The sequence below is a fragment of the Sus scrofa genome, chromosome 7 (assembly GCF_054392235.1).
Source record: "Sus scrofa isolate SSC_HxYL_T2T_F1_AM1 chromosome 7, Sscrofa_HxYL_maternal_Yorkshire_Landrace_v2.0, whole genome shotgun sequence".
In the NCBI taxonomy this organism is placed as follows: Eukaryota; Metazoa; Chordata; class Mammalia; order Artiodactyla; family Suidae; genus Sus; species Sus scrofa.
The window spans coordinates 16,572,533-16,591,692 of NC_139389.1; the positions used below are offsets into that span (position 1 = coordinate 16,572,533).

The 19,160-nt window shown below is 40.6% G+C and overlaps 1 protein-coding gene across 40 annotated transcripts in view; it reads left to right on the forward strand.

The window, feature by feature from the left end:
• The window catches only part of CDKAL1 (CDK5 regulatory subunit associated protein 1 like 1), a 951,913-nt gene that overhangs the window by 631,047 nt on the left and 301,706 nt on the right, over positions 1–19,160 (forward strand). The gene's annotated exons all lie outside the window — the stretch shown is intronic.

The following is a 19,160-nucleotide window of genomic DNA, read 5'->3' on the forward strand; positions in this document are numbered from 1 at the left end:
TGGGAGCTTCCATGCACCGCAGGTGTGGCCCTAAAAAGCAAAAAAAAAAAAAAAAAAAAAAAAATCCTGCTTGATTTAATTCCTTCATATATGCCTATCGAAAAAGATGGTGCATTAAAACTTCCCATTAATAAAATGTAAGTAAGACAAGCAGTCCCCCCTCCCTAGTTCCTTAACTGTAATGTTATTTTCTAAAAGGGCAAAGCCCATTTAAACTCTCTGGAGCAGCTCGCTCCATTCTCCTCTGCCTCCCTCCAGCCTGGGAAATGGTGCCATCAGTTCTGCCACCCACCCTCCTCTGAGCCAGGATGACCCCAAAGGCCTCGGTGAGATGAGGATAAAGGTCAGTTGACTGCTGCCCCTTCCGGGCCTCTAGGAATGATAGTCTGATCGGGTGCATGAGGCCAAAGGGTTAGGGATATTGATTAGGGCATTTACATTAACAGAAACATCAGGCAAGTCCTTTATCACCATTCGTGACTTCATATAAATTAATGAACATAGCTTGACGCTTCATTATTTGTCAGCTTTTAGATATATGCCAAACTCAGGGTCAAATAGCCTTCTTGAATGAATTTGTCTAGGGTTCCAAATGTTTCTGCTGACGATATGAACCAAAATAAGGAGGAGGAGAACAGCTTCCATTTTTAGAGGATTTAGGAGTAGATGGTAGAGGTTATTACAATTGTGTCACAGTCGTTTTGAGCTCTTTGAGCATCCATAAAGGGGCTGGAACTCTTCAGTGACAAAATGAGCTTACCTCTGGATGAAGTGTGACCCTGGGGTCAGATAGACGTGAGTTTGCGCCTGGACTTGCCAGTTTACCCTGGCATGTGACTCCTCTGAGCTCAGTTTAGTCTGTGAAATGGGAATAATGATGGCTGTTTCTAAGGGCTTGTGAAAGGCATCCATTCAATAGTGCACAGAAACCTAATACTGTTCTTGAGATATAGTAAATAGTTACTAAGTAATTTTCCCTTTCCCCCCAAATGTAGCTGCCTCTAGAAAGAGCAGATTCTGAAGGTGACCATGGTCCTAGCAAGCTTGGTTTTGTTCACTATTAAACATGACCCTGCAGTGCACAGTGTGTTGGAGTGAGAGGTGAATTTCTTCTAGGATAATCTATTCAGTGTCACGGAAACCAATCCCATCAGAATTTCCATCTCCTTAAATTTTCTTGGCTTTTTCTGAGGTTTTCTAGAGTAATAACCTCCTCCCACATGCTTTGTAAAGAAATCCAGAGAGGCAAAAGCATCCAAAGCAAAATATTGTTTAAAAAGTTATTCTCTATAGTGAGTGTATTTCCTTAATTGAGAGTTGCATGGTTATTCTTTAAGTCTTAAATGTCCCTCTAGGCAATGTTGTCCTCTCCTTTTTGGGTCACCCTGGTGAGTGATGGAAGAAGAAGCTGGGTGTGGTTATGAGATCCCATGCAGGATTCTGGCATTTACGGTACCAGACTCTGTGACATTTTTGTGTCACTGAGGTTCCCTGAACCGCGTTGTCTCTAAGACTCTGTGATTGAACTATTTCAGTCACAAAAATGGGTTGAATGCCCACCCAATGGCAGGACTTTGAATTCTATAAATATTCGTAGCAATCAGACCTCGTTATTTTCAAATAATAATAGTCCCATCAATGCCCACAGTATGGTAGGAAAAGAAAGCTGAAGTCGAAAGGTCCCTGCCTGTGCTTTTAAGAAATTATATCCTCATAAAAACAGCATATAGTAACATCCTCTAATGACTACTACTCCTCTTTTTATTTTGGTTAGAGGAACGGCAGAAGAGAAGAAGGGGAAAATGAGATAGAATTGGTCTGATTATTTTTGGGGAAGATGGGCACCAAACGCCAGCTCTAACCTAACAGGGAGCATTTTTGAATAAGTGTCATGTAAGGATAATTAATTTCAGAAAAAGGTTATGTAAGAATTATCCAGTGGAAGGCGTCATAGAGTTCAAAGGGAAAAATATAAGTCAAAGGATGGATCAGGCGCTTTTCTATGGAAACTGTCAGGGGACCTTGTTCTCAGGAGAAAGACGAAGTGGGAGGAAGCAGGGGGACACATACATTTTCATAGATGTTCCAGGATAATTTTCTCAAGTGTGGTCCCCAGACTTGCAGCATCAGCACTAGATGGGAACTTTTAAAATGCATAATCCTCGGGCCCCAACCCTGGCCTGAGCCAGAAACTCGGGGAGAGGGACCCGGTCGTCTGTCTTGTAACAAGCCCTCCAGATAACACTACTGCACTATCAAGTTTGAGAACAGTTCTTCGAGGAAAATTCTTCTCAAGTGGGGAGGAGTGTTTGATATTTGTAAAAGCAGTTTGTTTAGTGGAAGGAGCCAAAAGAATAGGAACTTTGGAAAATCAGCCTTAAGATATTAAGAGCACGATATTTTTACCATGTTCTCTCGTGGAACCTAAATCTGTGGTAACATCTCCAATTTAATGTGATGATCTTTTTATGTAATTGACGTTTCCTTGGAAAATTGCTGTACTGTTCCGGCATTCCATCCGAAGAAAACCTTTGGGTAAACAGGACTTAAGAGTCACCTGGACTGAAATCCATGACTCTTTGATAATATGAAAAATTTGTCATCAAAGAGTGGGATCAAAAAGCTATTCTGTTTTAACTCTATTCTAGAAAATTTCTATTATAGAAAATTTCAAGCACATACAAACAAAGAGAAAGATATAATTACCCCACATACCTGTCGCCCACCTTTAATGGTTATCTCATCAGGACTCTTTATTCTCACTGCCCTCTGATTCTTTTGAAGAAAATCGCATGTATCATTTCATTTCATCGAGGTATATATCAGAAGACATCTCTAAGACTTCTTCTTCTTTTTTTGTCTTTTTAGGGCTGCACCTGTGGCATATGGAAATTCCCAGGCTAGGGGTCCAATCAGACATGTAGCCTCTGGCCTATGCCACAGCCCAGCAATACCAGATCCGAGCTGCATCTGCGATCTACACCACAGCTCACAGCAATGCTGGATCCTTAACCCACTAAGCAAGGCCAGGGGTCGAACCTGCGTCCTTATGGATGCTAGTCAGATTCATTCCCATCGAGCCGTGATGGGAACTCCTCTAAGACTTCTTTTAAAAACAGAATCACAATGTAGCATCACATCTAAAAATAATTACATTAATTCTTTATCCAATAAAATATCAACTCAGTGTTCCAATTTTGCAGTTTTTGAACAGCTTGTCTGAATCGAGGGCAAATACAGTCAGCGCATTGCAATGAGTTAGTATATCTTGTAAGTCATTTTTAATCTGTAGGTGCTCCCATTTCTCTCTTTTTTCTCTTTTTGTATTGCAGTTTATTTGTAGAAGCAACGGGGGTGTTTGTCCGGCAGCATTTCCCATAGTCTGGAATTTGCTAATCGCATCCTCAGATAGAATTTAACAGGCTTCTCTGTTCCCCTATTGTTTTTTAAATTAGTAGTTAGATTTAGAGGCTTAATCAGACTCAGGTTTGAGTTTTTGACAAGATTTCTTCATGTGATGCTATGCTTCCATGATGAGGCACAGGATACCTTGTTGTCTCTATGTGTCCGTGATTGAGGAGCACGGTCTAGATTCCTTGAGTCCCCAGGGGTTTCAAAATTGTGGCATTCTAATTCTGTCTTTCCTTCCTCATTGATTAGCTAAAATCACTTCCACAAAGAGAAACTTTGTCTTATTCCTTTTTGTTTACCCCGAAGTACCCTTCAGACAATAAAGGTGAGATAAAGGCTTGATGCCAATTTTGAGTTGATTCTGATTTTTTTTTTTTTTTTTTTTTTTTTGTCTTTTTGCCATTTCTTGGGCCGCTCCCGAGGCATATGGAGGTTCCCAGGCCAGGGGTCGAGTTGATTCTGTAACATCTTCCAAAGGTAAACCATTGAGGATTTTTTTGAAAATAGGATTATAAACTCATGAATTTTGCATATTTGATGTGGTTTTGTCCACTACAGTTATTTTACTTAATTGGTGCTCATATGGTTGCATTTTTGGAGAGTTGGAAGCTCTTCAAATGGGCTCCTCAGGCCTTTTGATGTAACTCCTGAGTCTTTGAGAGTTTCTTTGCTTTTTGATACAACAGCATGTTCTAGGCTCACTTTGGACATTCCCTGCTCCAGACCTAGAACCAGCCATGTCTCTAAGGAGCCTTGGTTTCTTTTTAACAGTGATATTTAGAGACTACAGTGAGGGCTATTTAATTGGTCATTGTTTTTATACCTTTAAGTAGGTGGAACAAGAAAATCCTTTTTCTTCTTCTTTTTTTTCCCCCCCAGTTGATACTAATGGTCTCATCCAGATCAAATTTCTGAAATATTCTGTCTTGCATCTATAACTTCTTTATTCCATATCAGTTCACAGTAACACAACGTAATTATTCATTTGATTTATCCTGTAATACTCATGTAAGTAATAAAAACCATACCAACACTAGCACTAACAATTGACTACTGAAAACAGTTTAAGTGGTGATAGTGGTGGTGGTGCTTTTGCACTTGTTTTGTTCTTAGGATATATCCCACTAGAGATGTACAGGCAAATAATGGCTTTTATGTCCCCTGAAATTAAGAGTTCCCACTGTGGCACAGTGGGTTAAGAATCCAACTGCATAGGTCACAGTTATGTCTCAGATTAGGTCCCTGGCCTGGGAACTTCCATATGCTGCAGGTGCAGCCATAAATAAGTAAATCAATTCTCCTGAAATAATTCTTCTTCATATAGTTATACCAACAACCAATAGACAAGTAGGAATGTTTGTTTTCACCTTTTCTGAATTTGTTGAATTTAATGTTGTTTCATTCATACGTAAAATATTTTGCAAAGTCAAGTATGTCCTGAGAAGTCCACCTTCTGCTTCCTCCATTTCCTTTCTTAACTGTTTAAAGAACTGGTTTTGTTTGTTTTAGTTTTCCATTTACTCTTCCAATGGTTTGTCTTAACAATATAGACATATAGGGTACATATTTTTTATCACCTTCCTCTTAGATAAATGGTTGATACTTTTGCTATTTTCATTTAGCAGTGTATCTTGATGGTTACTGCCAAGTGGTATGTAGAAATTCAGTGAATTTTCTAATGATTTTTCTTAGGCTTTTAAACAAAACACATGAACATCTTTATTGCTATAGCATCTGAATTGAATAATATTACCCCATATGAAACCCAACACCCTTTTGGTTAAAGAAAAGACTAGCAGAATTACTTTAAAGAGACAACTGGCTTCTAAGCCTGCAGGAGTTGATTGCAGCCTGATGGAAGGCATTTAAGTGTCCAGAGAAACAATTGGCCAGAGGGTAGAAGAGGTCAGACAGGCAAGCAAAACAAAGAAGGTCCAGAGCCAACATTGGCAGCAAACACCTGTGTCCCAGAAGAGAGGCTGCTTGGCCAATGGACTTCAGAACGTCTGAAACCCATTCCTAGTTAGAAATGAATGTATCTAGTTACTTTTGCCAGGCATCATTATACATTTGATTCATTTACTTTGCTTTGTTGAGTCCATGATTACCAGGCCACCCTGTGAATATTGTGTGCTTTCCTATGAAAATCTCCCTTCCTGCAGGAAAAAAATAGATTTGTTCAGCCCTCTATGAATGTGCTTTTCATAAATTGGCATTCTAGTTTCCTACACTGGTCTCCTGTGTCTCATCCACATGGTCTTCTGTGGATGCTGAGCATTTCAGTTTCTGAATTTTCCAGGCTGTGAGCCAAACCCTGGGCCATGTTAAACCCCCCAAGATAACAGATGCCATCCCACGTGGTCTCTGGAGATATCACAAGGGATTTTTCCTCCCTCGGTACCCACTCTGCATTGCCCTTGGCTAAATGCTCCATGCCTGCTGCTGTGATGCAAAGCCAGTATTTATGGAGTATTTATTATGTCCCAAGTACTGTATCTTACCTGTATTCACTCATATCATCCTCATAATGTTGTGAAGCAAGTGCTGTTCTTTATCCCTGTTTTGGAGAGAATCATCAGTAACTCAACAAATAACTTATCCAGAGTCACAAAATTAGAAGATGGGAGAGGCAAATCAGGATTTATACCCTGGTCTTACTTATTTTCAATCTGTGTTTTTCTTTTTGAATTGTGGTAAAATACATAATAACATAATTTTTATTTTTTTATTTTCCTTTTTTATAATGATTTTTATTTTTTCCATTACAGCTGGTTTACAGTGTTCCAGAATATTCTGCTATACAGCAAGGTGACCCAGTCACACAAACATGTATACATTCTTTTTTTTCACATTACATGCTCCATCATAAGTGACTAGATATCATTCCCAGTGCCATACAGCAGGATCTCATTGCTTATTTATTCCAAAAGCAATAGTTTGCGTCTATTAACCCCAAATTCCCAGTCCATCCCACTCCCTTCCCCTCCCCCTTGGCAACCACAAGTCTCTTCTCCATGTCCATGATTTTCTTTTCTGTGGAAAGGTTCATTTGTGCTGTGTATTAGATTCCAGACACAAGTGATATCATACGGTATTTGTCTTTCTCTTTCTGATTTACTCCACTTAGTATGAGCGTCTCTGGTTCCATCCATGTTGCTGCAAATGGCATTATTTTGTTCTTTTTTTTTTTTTTTTTTTTTTGTATTCCATTGTGTATATATACCACATATTCTTAATCCAATCATCTGTTGATGGACATTTGGGTTGTTTCCATGTCTTGGCTATTGTGAATAGCGCTGCAATTTACATGTGGGTGCATGTGTCTTTTTCAAGGAAAGTTTTGTCTGGATATATACCCAAGAATGGGATTGCTAGATCATATGGTAGTTCTATGTATAGATTTCTAAGGTACCTCCAAACTGTTTTCCATAGTGGTTGTACCAATTTACATTCCCACCAACAGTGCAGGAAGTTTCCCATTTCTCTAAGTTATTTGTGGACTTATTAATGATGGCCCTTCTGACTACTGTGAGGTGGTACTTCATAGTAGTTTTGATTTGCATTTCTCTAATAATCAGTGATGTTGAGCATTTTCTCATGTGCTTATTGGCCATCTGTATAATCTTCTTTGGAGAAATATCTCTTCAGTTTCTTTTGCCCATTTTCCATTGGGTTGTTGGCTTTTTTGCTGTTGAATTGTACAAGTTGTTTGTGTATTTTGTTGTGACCCATGCAGGAAGTCCATACAAGTTTTTGTTGTTGTTGTTGTTGTTGTTGTTGTTGTCTTTTTGCCTTTTCTAGGGCCGCCTCCTCAGCATATGGAGGTTCCCAGGCTAGGGGTCGAATTGGAGCTATACCTGCTGGCCTACACCAGGGCCACAGCAGGACGGAATCCGAGCCACGTCATTGACCTACAGACACAGCTCACGGCAACGCCAGATTCTTAACCCACTGAGCTAGGCCAGGGATCAAACCCGTAAGTAATGGTTCCTAGTCGGATTCATTAACCACTGAGCCATGAGAGAAACTCCCATATAAGTTGTTTGTATGTTTTAGAGGTTAAGCCATTGTCAGTTGCATCATTTGAAACTATTTTCTCCCATTCTGTAAGTTGTCTTTTTGGTTTTTGATTTTTTTTTTTAATGGTTTCCTTTAATGTGCAAAAGCTTGTCAGTTTGATTAGGTCCTATTGGTTTATGTTTGCTTTTATTTCTGTTGCTTTGGGAAACTGACCTGAGAAAACATTTGTAAGGTTGATATCGGAGAATGTTTTGCCCATGTTCTCTTCTAGGAGTTTGATGGTGTCTTGTCTTACATTTATGTATTTCAGCCATTTTGAGTTTATTTTTGTGCATGGTGTGAGGGTGAGTTCCAGCTTCATTGATTTGCATGCATCTGTCCAGTTTTCCTAGCAACACTTGCTGAGAAGACTGTCTTTTTCCCATTTTATATTCGTGCCTCCTTTGTGGAAGATTAATTGACCGTAGGTGTCTGGGTTTATTTCTGGGTTCTCTATTCTGTTCCATTGGTCAGTCTGTCTGTGTGTTTTGGTACCAGTACCACACTGTCTTGATTACAGTGGCTTTGTAATACTGCCTGAAGTCTGGGAGAGTTATGTCTCCTGCTTGGTTTTTGATCCTCAGGATTGCTTTGGCAATTCTGGGTCTTTTGTGGTTTCACATAAATTTTTGGATTGTTTGTTCCAGTTCTGTGAAAAATTTAATGGGTAATTTGATAGGGATTGCATTGAATCTATAGATTGCTTTGGATAGTATGGCCATTTTTACAGTATTAATTTTTCCAATCCAGGAGCATGGAATATCTTTCCATTTCTTTGAATCCTCTTTAATTTCCTTGATGAATGTTTTATAGTTCTCAGCATATAAGTCTTTCACCTCCTTGGTCAGGTGTATTCCCAGGTGATTTTTGGGGGGTGCAATTTTAAAAGTTATTATATTTTTGTATTCCTTTTCTAATGTTTCATTGCTAGTATACAGAAATGCAACTGATTTCTGAATGTTAATCTTATATCCTGCTACTTTGCTGAATTTGTTGATCCATTTGAGTAGTTTTTGGGTTGAGTCCCTAGGGTTTTCTCTATATAGTATCATGTCATCTGCATACAGTGAAAATTTTACCTCTTCTCCTCCAATTTGGATGCCTTTTATTTCTTTTGTTTGTCTGATTGCTGTGGTGAGAACTTCCAATACTATGTTGAATAAAAGTGGTGAGAGTGGGCATCCTTGTCTTGTTTCAGATTTTAGTGAGAAAGCTTTCACCTTTTCTCCATTGAGTATTGTATTTGCTGTGGGTTTGTTGTAAATGGCTTTTATTAAATTAAGGTATGTTCCCTCTACCCACTTTGGTAAGAGTTTTTATGATGAATGGATGTTGGACTTTGTCAAATGCTTTTTCTGCATCTATTGAGATGATCATGTGGTTTTTGACTTTTCATTTGCTGACGTAGTGTATGATGTTGATTGATTTGCATATGTTGAACTATCCTTGTGAACCTGGGGTTCACTTGGTCGTGGTCTATGATCTTTTTTATATCACAACGCATACTGCAGAAATACAAAAAAACCATAAGAGAATACTGTCAACAACCTATGTGCCAACAAATATGACAACCTAGAAGAAATGGACAACTTTCTAGAGACTTACAGCCTGCTAAAACTGAATCAAGAAGAAACAGATCAACTGAACTGACCAATCACTAGAAATGAAATTGAATATGTAATAAAAACACTCCCTATAAATAAAAGTCCAGGACCAGATAGCTTCACAGGTGAATTCTACCAAACAAACGAAGAGGAAGTTATAACCATCCTCCTTAAACTTTTCCAAAAGGTTCAAGGAGAAGGAACACTCCCAAAGACTTCCATGATGCTACCATCACCCTAATATCAAAACCAGACAAAGATATTACCAAAAAAGAAAACTATAGGCCAATATCTTTGATGAATATAGATGTAAAAATTCTCAACAAGATTTTAGCCAACCGAATCCAATAACATAAATGTTAACATCTTAACCACTTTTGGGTATACATTCATAATGTTGTTCAGCACATCTTCAGAACTCATTCCATCTTGCAAAACTGAAAGTCTGTACTCATTGAACAACTCCCTATTTGCCCCTGCCCTCTGCCCCTGGCAACAACTTTTCTGTCTCTAAACTCATATAAGAGCCATCATAACAGCATTTGTCTTTTTGTGCCTGGTTGATTTCACTTGGTACAATGTCCTCAGTGTGTTAGAATTCCCTTCCTTTTGAAAGCTGCATAGTATTCCATTGTATATTTATATACCATTTTGTTTATCCATTCATCTATCAGTGGACACTTGGGTCATTTCCACCTTTCGGCTATTGTGAATAATGCTGCTATGAATTGGTTGTACAAATACCTCTTTGAGATGGATTTAAATTCTTTTGAGTATATACCCAAAAGTAGAACTGCTGGTGATCACATGGTAATTTTATTTTTTTTACTTTTTAGGAACTATCATACTATTTCCCATAGTATCTGTACCATTTTTAATTCCCAGTGCACAGGCATTCCTGTTACTCCGCATCCTCACCAGTGCTTACAGTTTTCTGGGTTTTTTGTAGCAGCCATCCTGATGGGTGTGAGGTCACGTCTGGGTTTTAATCCCCGGCCTGTGCTTCCTTTCCCTTTTGAGTTGTAGGACTCTTATTTGATAACTTCTGGGCAGTGGTTTCCTTTTATATGCCAGAGTGAGCTTACACTGGGTACCAAAAAAGAGAGAGGAAAAGAAAATGATGAGAAAATGGACAGTATTCATCACCTTTTCTGTGTTCTGTTAAAAGTGGTATTCACGTGGTGCATCTGCCTCAGGAATACAAGAGAAAAGGAGCACTGCTGCTGCTGGATAAAGGCCGACCAGGCTTACCTCTGATGTTCCTTCTCCTTTCATGGCCCATCATGTAACAAATCGCTTGCGTCCTCTCATTTCTAAGATCGATGCTTAAGAAGTCAGAGCAATTTTGTGCCTGGCAAAAGAGAGAAAAGAAGAAAATTCTCTTCTAATTCTAAACTTAAACGTAGTCAGTTTTATCCCAAAGTATTTCTTTTTTTAGGTTTGTTCCTAGTCATAAAGAATCGCTTTAAAGAAAGAAGAGGCAGGGTGGCTTTGTGAAAAGAGCTCGAGATTTGGCGTCTCAAATGATAATTCCTGTGGTGTTGTTCACACACTTCCTTACAAATCCCTTTCTTCATTTGCAAAATGGAGGTAACTGATTGGCAGAATGCTGTTAGATTATTTGGACAATGTGTCCAGGGCATAGTAGGTATGTTAGTATTTGATAAAGGAATTCAGTAAGTCTACCTTTAAAAATCAGTTATTTTACTGACTCTATTTTAATATTTTTACTTTAATTTTCTAAGAAATACTTTGCTTCCATTGGTCTTCTCCATGCAGCATAAAATAGCAAATAAGAAGATGAATTCTGGATTCTGATTACCTGCCTTTGAATCCTTGTTTCACCATAAGAAATAGACCTTGGGCAAGTTACTCTACCCCTCTCCACCTCAGTTTTCTCCTCTGGAAAGGAGGGATAATAATAGCACCCACTTCACAGCATTTATGTGGCAATGGCTTAGCAATCCATAAATGTTGGCTACTGTTCCAATAAATTTAGGTATGGATAATTAATAATAATTATTATTATTAATTTGTGGTACAAACTAAGGCATTATTTTACTTTAAGCAATGAAGATAAAAATCGCAGTCTTTTATCATTTCAGATGTTGTAAATGTCAGCCATTGATTTCCTGCAAAATGGCAAATGAAACCAGATCCATTTAGGAATTCCTCCACACAGTGAGAATGATAAATTGACAGAAAGAGGCTCAGTAACAATCATACAGCACTGGCTGCTCTTACTGACAGGCATTTCTTCCTCTTACTCCCTAAGCCCCTTTGTAAGGGAGAATATTCTAGAACGGAGACCTGGCCCTACCCTGTTTCTCACAGGGGAAGGGAAGGCTGCCCCAGGGTCCCTGGTTGCCACCTGTTTCTCATCTGTTAGGACTTTGATCCTAATAATGGATTCACTTGAGCAGTTAGATAGCTCAGTACCCACACAGCCGACTGCACTTAGAAAGGAAGCAGAAGTTTTAAAGGGTGGCATGGTTTGCCTCATTACCAGACAAAAGGCCAGCAGGATACTCAGGTGTACTGAGTTTTATATACAAACTATACTATATTTGCAGAGCCTTGACCCTTAGAAAAAGCATCGTTAAAATACTTTCCTCTCCATCTAACATTCATTTCCAAAACCACTGAAGTGAAAGGGTCTATTAGTTCAGAGCCAGATTTGAAAGCTCATGAAAACTGCATTCATGAGGTTAAGAAATGGCTTAATAATTAAGTTAAAACAGTTGAAAGTGGATCTAATTTCAAACAGATCAGCTAACCGTGTTAGAAGCAAATGAGGGTGTGTTCCTTCCTATTTTTCCTTCCACCCCCAAGATACTGGCTCTAATCCCAAGCAGTTTTTCTAGAGTCTTTTTTTCCTTTTTAACTTTATATAAAATTGAATTCTTCATTGCTCATATGTTAAATCAGTGTCACAATTAAAACCATAGCGCATTTAATATTTAATCCATTTCTTCCTTTCATATGGCATCTAATTAGTTTCATTTGCAGATCCATTAGGACATATTTGGGTTTCACAGTCTAGATATTTAGCTTTTATTCTGTGCTCCTGAGCTGTATTTCATTGGTCATTGCAGCTAAACTCATATGATTATGTCAATTCAAAATGTATTTAGTATGTTTGCAATACCTTCCATGCACCAATTTGAGTACCATCCAAAGTATCATCAGAGTGAGCTAATGCTAAACAATTAGCTTTCATTTCATTTGCATCACTAATTGTGCAATCAGTGATGATAATTTTCCTCCTCCTGAGGCTTGGCACTAGGGCATGGTGAGGAGAATTGCATGCAAAGAGGAATTAATTGTGCCTCAATAATAATAATAATAGCTGCTGTTTAGTGAGCCACTACTATATGCTTGAGGTTGAGGCTTATACCTGTATCACCTCCATTTATTACTCTAGCCTTGGTTAGAACACCTAGAACATATGAAGTGTTCTTTGCACAGCCTTAAGCACCCACAAAGAGCATCATGGGATGTGGTGGGCAGGTGCTTTCCCTTCCTTTGCATCCTTTGCCCACATTCGGGGAAGGGGGTAGAAGGAGCAGTGAGCTTGAGGCAAAGGAACGGACAAATCCCCAGAGCAAGGAAGGGCTGAGCGCAAGAGAAAAGAACCAGCCCTAAGAGCCTGAATTGCTCACACATTGCTCACAGGGAATGCCTGGCTTCTGAGGATATGTTTTAGCACTTATTGCACATAATATCATCTAAGCCCTGCACTAAATATTGGAGATAGAAACAATGAATGCGGTCCTGGCCTTTGAGGCAATTTTAGTTGAGATGTTCTTGGAATACCGCTATTCTGTCATGACCTTTGCTGGGAGGGGTTGGGGTGAGAGAGAGGTGCACCAGCTGCCTTATGTGACATAATTGCTCTTCTGATTAAAGTTTTATGGATGATTCTCACCAAACCAAAGGTGTCCAGAACTGCTCTTTAGTACTTTCATTTTGTCTCCATTACTTTTTTTTTTTTCCTTTTTTTGTCTTTTGCCTTTTTAGGGCCACACCCATGGCGTAGGGAGGTTCCCAGGCTGGGGGTCTATTCGCAGTTACAGCTTCCCGCCTACAGCACAGCCACAGCAACACCAGATCCCAGCCGTGTCTTCGACCTGCACCTCACCTCACAGCAACACTGGATCCTTAACCCACTGCGCAAGGCCAGTGATCGAACCCATGACCTCATGGTTCCTAATAGGATTCATTTCCGCTGCTCCACAGCAGGAACTCCTACTTTTTTTTTCAAATGTCTTTCTCTTTTGACTCTTAGGCAACAAGGATCAATGCCAAGTATGATCATATGTCTCAGTCTCTCTGGGACAGTCCAGGTTTGTACCTGTTGTCCTGGTGTCATTAATAATAATACTTCTCCAGAGTATCCTGGTTTGGATGATAAATTACATGGTCATCCAATCCATTCCTAAGGTGGACCCGGCACTATGCCAGGTACTGCTTGGGATACAGAAGTCTAAGATATGATCTTTGTCTTCGAGAAGATGGAAGTATAGTTGGGAAGAGAAGGTAGGTGTTGTAAAACAAAATATGTAATATATAAAGTGCTAATTGAATGGCATCCTATCATCAGAGCTTGGAAGATAGGAGAACTCTGTAGATGTGAGGTGTCAGGGAATGTATGGATCAGGCTTCTTTGGAGGCAACAGAAGACAGTGTAAACAGACGGGGGTTTGTAAAGGAATACCAAATCGTCCCCAGAATTATTTGGAAGGGCTGGAGAAGCAGACCCTTTATTGAGTTTTCCAGAAATAACACCCACACCACACAGAAGCTGCTGGTAAGAGATGTTACCTCTGCCCCTCCTGCCCTAGCAAGGCAGAGATCCCACGCCCGGCTTGCTTCCTTATGATGGCTTATTTCACCATCCATGTCTCAGACATATGGCATCACAGTGTGGAACCCTGGGTCCCAAGTTTGCACCCTACGGACAGAGGAAGATGGGAACTGGTTCTTGGAATCTTTACCAATAAGGTGGAATTTGCCACCTGGAGTCTTTAGTGTGAAGAGGGTATTCACACAGGTATTCACCCCCCACCCCCATAGGGGTGTTGGGATTAGAACTGGACTTTGAAGGTGAGAAGGACTTAATCAGGCAAGCAAAGAAAAAAAAAATTTCCTAATGTGACAGGAATATGAGTCAACTGGCAGAATGCACAGGAATAAATCCGGCTTTCTTTGGGCATCCTTAAGCAGATGTGGGCAGTTGGGAGGAAGCATAAAATATTGTTCCTTGTGAAGAGTGGGCCCTTTGGGCTTTGAAGTCGAATAAAAGGACTTAACACCTGACACATTAGACAGTAAAGCACATGTATTTGTCCATGATTACTTAGGCTGCGTTGCAGTCATGAATTAACCTTGGAATATCAGGCTTAACACAGGAAAGGTTTACTTCCTGCTCACACTACAATGCATCTAGTACTATTTAGTGAACAATCTGGAATCATGGTTTTTCTGCTCCACACAGGCACTCAGGGACCCAGGTTGACAGTCTAGAAAACCAGACTCTTCCCTGCCTCAGCGCAGGAGTGCCATATTTATGTCTTTCAGCCAGAAGTATTCACACATCCCCACCCAACCTCAAGAGTTTGGGAAGTACATACTTCCGTATAAGTAAGAAGGAGAAGATAGGGAGAAATAATAAAAGTTTCACCATGCATGATGGAAAGTTTTTGAGCACAAGCAGAATAGAGAAAGTAGCCTGTGTGAGCAGAAGTTCACAAGAGCAGGGCCACCCTGTCTATTCTGGTCACCACCAGCTTCAGGCCGTAGCACAGAGTCTGGCTCAGAGTTGGTGCTCAGTACATGTTTATTGAATGAACTTGGCTTTCACTGATATGCAAGGTGGAATGGATGGTTTCTTGACTAGAGGCAGGGAGGTTGACAGTATAAACTACATTGATACATCAACAAAGGACATTAGTGTATTCTTCAAAAGCTAAAAAAATCACAATCAAGCCACCCAACCTGCTCTTTGAAGTTATTTGACGTCTTGATAAGCAAATTGCAAAAGCCCCTTTTTAAACTGATGGTAATCTTGCAAATTTAAATTCTTTTCATGGTAACTGTGAGAATGGGTACTTTAGAGCCAGGCATGCTTCTAACATTAAATTTTTGTTTTCTTTCCTTTTACTTTCTAATGATGAGAGTGACAGCCTATTTCTTCTGTCATGTTCAGAGTTCTGACTTTGAATTGTGCCTAAAATAATAGAACCATGAATATCTTTGTTTTCTAACATAGTTTGCAATGTTTTAAATTTAAAGCACTTTGGAAAAAGAAATTTTCTGCTGTCCTTCAGTCTTCCCAATGCCATTCTGTGAAATTATTGAGAAATATAAATATACAAGCCATGTGGCAAGTTGACAGTTACCTGGTAGGAAGTCGACCTGTAAAAATAGGATCTGGTAACCTCCAGATTTGCCACCACTTGAGAAAGAAGTCCGAAGACAGCAAAAGCAAAAAAACCATTGCAGATTTACATTATTAAGGTCAGCATTTTCCTTCTAGAGGGACCTGACTCCCAGGGCTTCTTTCTTGGCAATATTCATTTCAAAAGAATAGAATATCCCTTAAGAACATAAAGTTTGGTGTCTTACTGGGTGAATTTGGAATTTTGGATCTATCTCTTACCAACTGTGAGATCATTCATTGGCTGGTCAGTTACCATCTCAGGGTATGTTTCTTCTTCTACACGTTGGGGACAATAGGATCTATTCCATAGGGTGGTTTTGACAGTGCAGTGAGGCAATGCAGAGGGAGCCCTCGGCAGTGCTGGCGCACAAGACGTGGTCCATGACTACGTGGTAGGAAGTTGGTGGCACTGTGAGTCAGTGAAGATATTGTGCCTAGTTAATCGAGATGCTAAGATCACCTCCATGGCATATTTTCCTTGAGATGAGGACTTGGTCATTAGTCTTTTCAGTCAGATTTATAACCAGTAATAGCATTATTTAAAGTACAGTTACCGGAGTTCCTGTCATGGCTCCGTGGAAACTGAGTAACATCCATGAGGACTCAGGTTCGATCCCTAGCCTCACTCAGTGGGTTAAGGATCCAGTGTTGCCATGAGCTGTGGTGTAGCTTGCAGGCGTGCTCAGATCTGGTGTTGCTGTCGCTGTGATGTAGGCCAGCAGCTACAGCTCCAGTTTGACCCCTAGCCTGGGAACCTCCATATGCCATGGGTGGGGCCCTGAAAAGACCAAAACAAAAATAAAGTATGGTTATCAAAATAAATAAGTACTTTTTTATTGTATTTCTAAGTTTCCCTTTTTCATTGACTTTGAGTGCTACTTCTTTTCTGCCATCCTTCAGCTGAGGTCACTTCCCCTGAACAGTCGCAAAGCATCCATGGTGTAGGATTAGTGTTATTTACAACATGCTTTTTCTTTTAAATATTCTTGTAGGAGGTGGTTTTCTCTGTACTATATAGTCTGAAAATAAACACAAACAATCTGCCTAATTGGTCTCCCTGTTTCTACCCTCCAGAAAAAATCAGATCATGTCTCTCTTGTGCTCCAAACTAGCTAGGGTTCCATATGACCCAGCATATGTACCCAACAGAATGAAAAGCAGGCGCTCAAATAGATACTTGCTCTATGGGTATGCCAGTGGTATTGCATAGCAGTGTTCAGAGCAGCATTATTCGCAATAACCAAAAGCTGGAAACAACCCAAGTGTCCGTCAACAAATAAATGGATACACAGAATGTGTTTGATATGCTGATATATACATACAGTGGAACTTTGTTCAGCGGTACAAAGAAATGACGTTCTGATGGATGAATCTTAAAAACATGATGCTAAGAGAAATGTCAGGCACAAATGAATAAATATTATACGATTCCACTTATATGCAAGATCTAGAATAGGCAGATCTGTTGAGACAGAAAGTAGATTAGAGGTTTCAGGAGTTGGGGGTGGGGTGGGGGAATTATTTCTTAATGGTTACTGAGTTTCTGTTTGGAGTGATGAAAAAGTTTTAAAAAGAGACAGTGGCGGAGGTTCCCATTGTGGCTCAGTGGGTTAAGAACCCGACTAGTATCCATGAGGATGCTGGTTCAATCCCTGGCTTCACTCAGTGGGTTAAGGATCTGGCATTGCTGCATGCTGAAGCATAGGTCACAGATGTTACTCAGATTCCGCATTGCTGTGGCTGTGGCTGTGGCGTAGGCTGGCAGCTGCAGCTCCAATTTGACCCCTAGCCTGAGAACTTCCATATGCCGCAGGTGCAGCCCTAAAAAGAACAAATAGACAGTGGTGATTGTTGTACAACATGGCAGATACAATTGACGCCACTTAACTGTACACTTAAAAATCATTACAGTGGTAATTTTTGCGTCATATATTTTTACGTCAGATTTTACATCATATATATAAAACACAATGGTAAAAAAATTTCTTTTAAAGTCTAGGGTTTCCCATCATACTCAGAGTGGAAGCAAAGTCCCTGTGGTGGCCTACGTGGCCTAGTGCCTTGTATCACCGCCAGTCCCCTACCCCCATTGCCTCTCTGACACCCTCATCAACCCCTTTCCCCCAGGAACACACTGGGCCAACTACACTGGCCTCCATGCTGCTCCGTGCATGTGAACACACCAGGTTTAATCCCTCAGGACAGCTTTTCCACGGGCTAGTCTCTGTACTGGGAACATGCTTCTCTTAGATGCCCACATGATGTGTCTGTCATCTCCTCCATCCAGGCCTCTGCTGAAGCAGCACCTTGTCCGTGAGGCCGTTCTGAGTAACCCTCTGTAACACAGCGACCCCACCCTCCATCACACCTAGGACCCCTTGTCTTTCCTCTGGTTTTCTCCATGGTACATCTCACCATCAGGCATACCAAAGATTTGTGTGTTTCTTTGTCTCCAGTTAATAAAATGGAAGCCCCGTCCATGAGTGCTGGGAAGTTTTGCTCTGTTCTTAATGTCTGGAACAGTGTCTGGCATAGAGCAGACCCTCGGTGTCTCTCGAGTGAATGAATGAATGAATGAATATATCTGTGCAAGAGATATATGTGTATTCCACACTAAAAAGGGTTGCAGGACCAAATATCTGGTCATCCTATATATCAGTTAGCTCTTGTCACTGCAAATGCCCCATGACAACCACAGAACCTTGCTGGGGCTCAACTGGGCACACTCGCATGTGTGTGGTCAGCTGTGGGGTAGCTGAGCAGGTCCGCCGATCTAGATGGGGCTCCTCACTGACCTGTCTGGTACTTCGGCTGGCAGGTGGCCACAGCTGGGACTGCTTGGCTGAGTGAGCTCTGCTCCCTGTGGCTCAGCCTCCCACAGGCTAACCCAGGCAAGTCCTCAGAGGAACAGGAGTAGCCAACAGACATGCACGAGTTGTTCAAGCCGTGGCACATGGCATGTTTGATGACATCCCACTGGCCAAAGTAAGTCACGTGGCCAAGACCAGGGAGAACAGAAGGCACAGAGCAAGGAGTTGCCGTCTTCAGTCTGCCCCACATTCTGAAAGCCTGAGCTTTTTGGCTTGGGAGCTACACAGTTTTCCACTCTCTGTAGCCCCATAAAAATCACATCGTGCTTCAGCCTTAGGGCCAGTCATTCCTGCTCTGCAACTCATGTCTTGTTAGCTTTAAAAACAAACAAACAAACAACAACAACAAAACTCCTTGTTTTTCACATAAAGAATCCAAAATCTACAAGTTAGGAGTTAAGGAACTTTCTCATGATCTACTATTTAAACACTTCGAGGGGTTGGTTCCCTGGTGGCTCAGTGGGTTAAGGATCCGGCATTGTCACTGCTGTGGCTCTGATCACTACTGTGGTGCGGATTCCCCGGATCCTGGAACTGCCACATGCCGTGGGCATGGCCGGAAAAAATAAGCCACTCAGTTTATGGTGATTTTTTACAGAAGCAATAGAAAACTAATAGAGGGATTGACCTTATCCCATTGAATCCAAGTAAAAATTAAGAAGATATGTACTGGCAATGGAGGGGCTATTTGTGTCCCATTTATTCTCCACATTGGCCAGTAAATTTTTAAGTTGGGTGAACAGCTCAAGAATTAAGAAGTGGAAAAGGAGAATT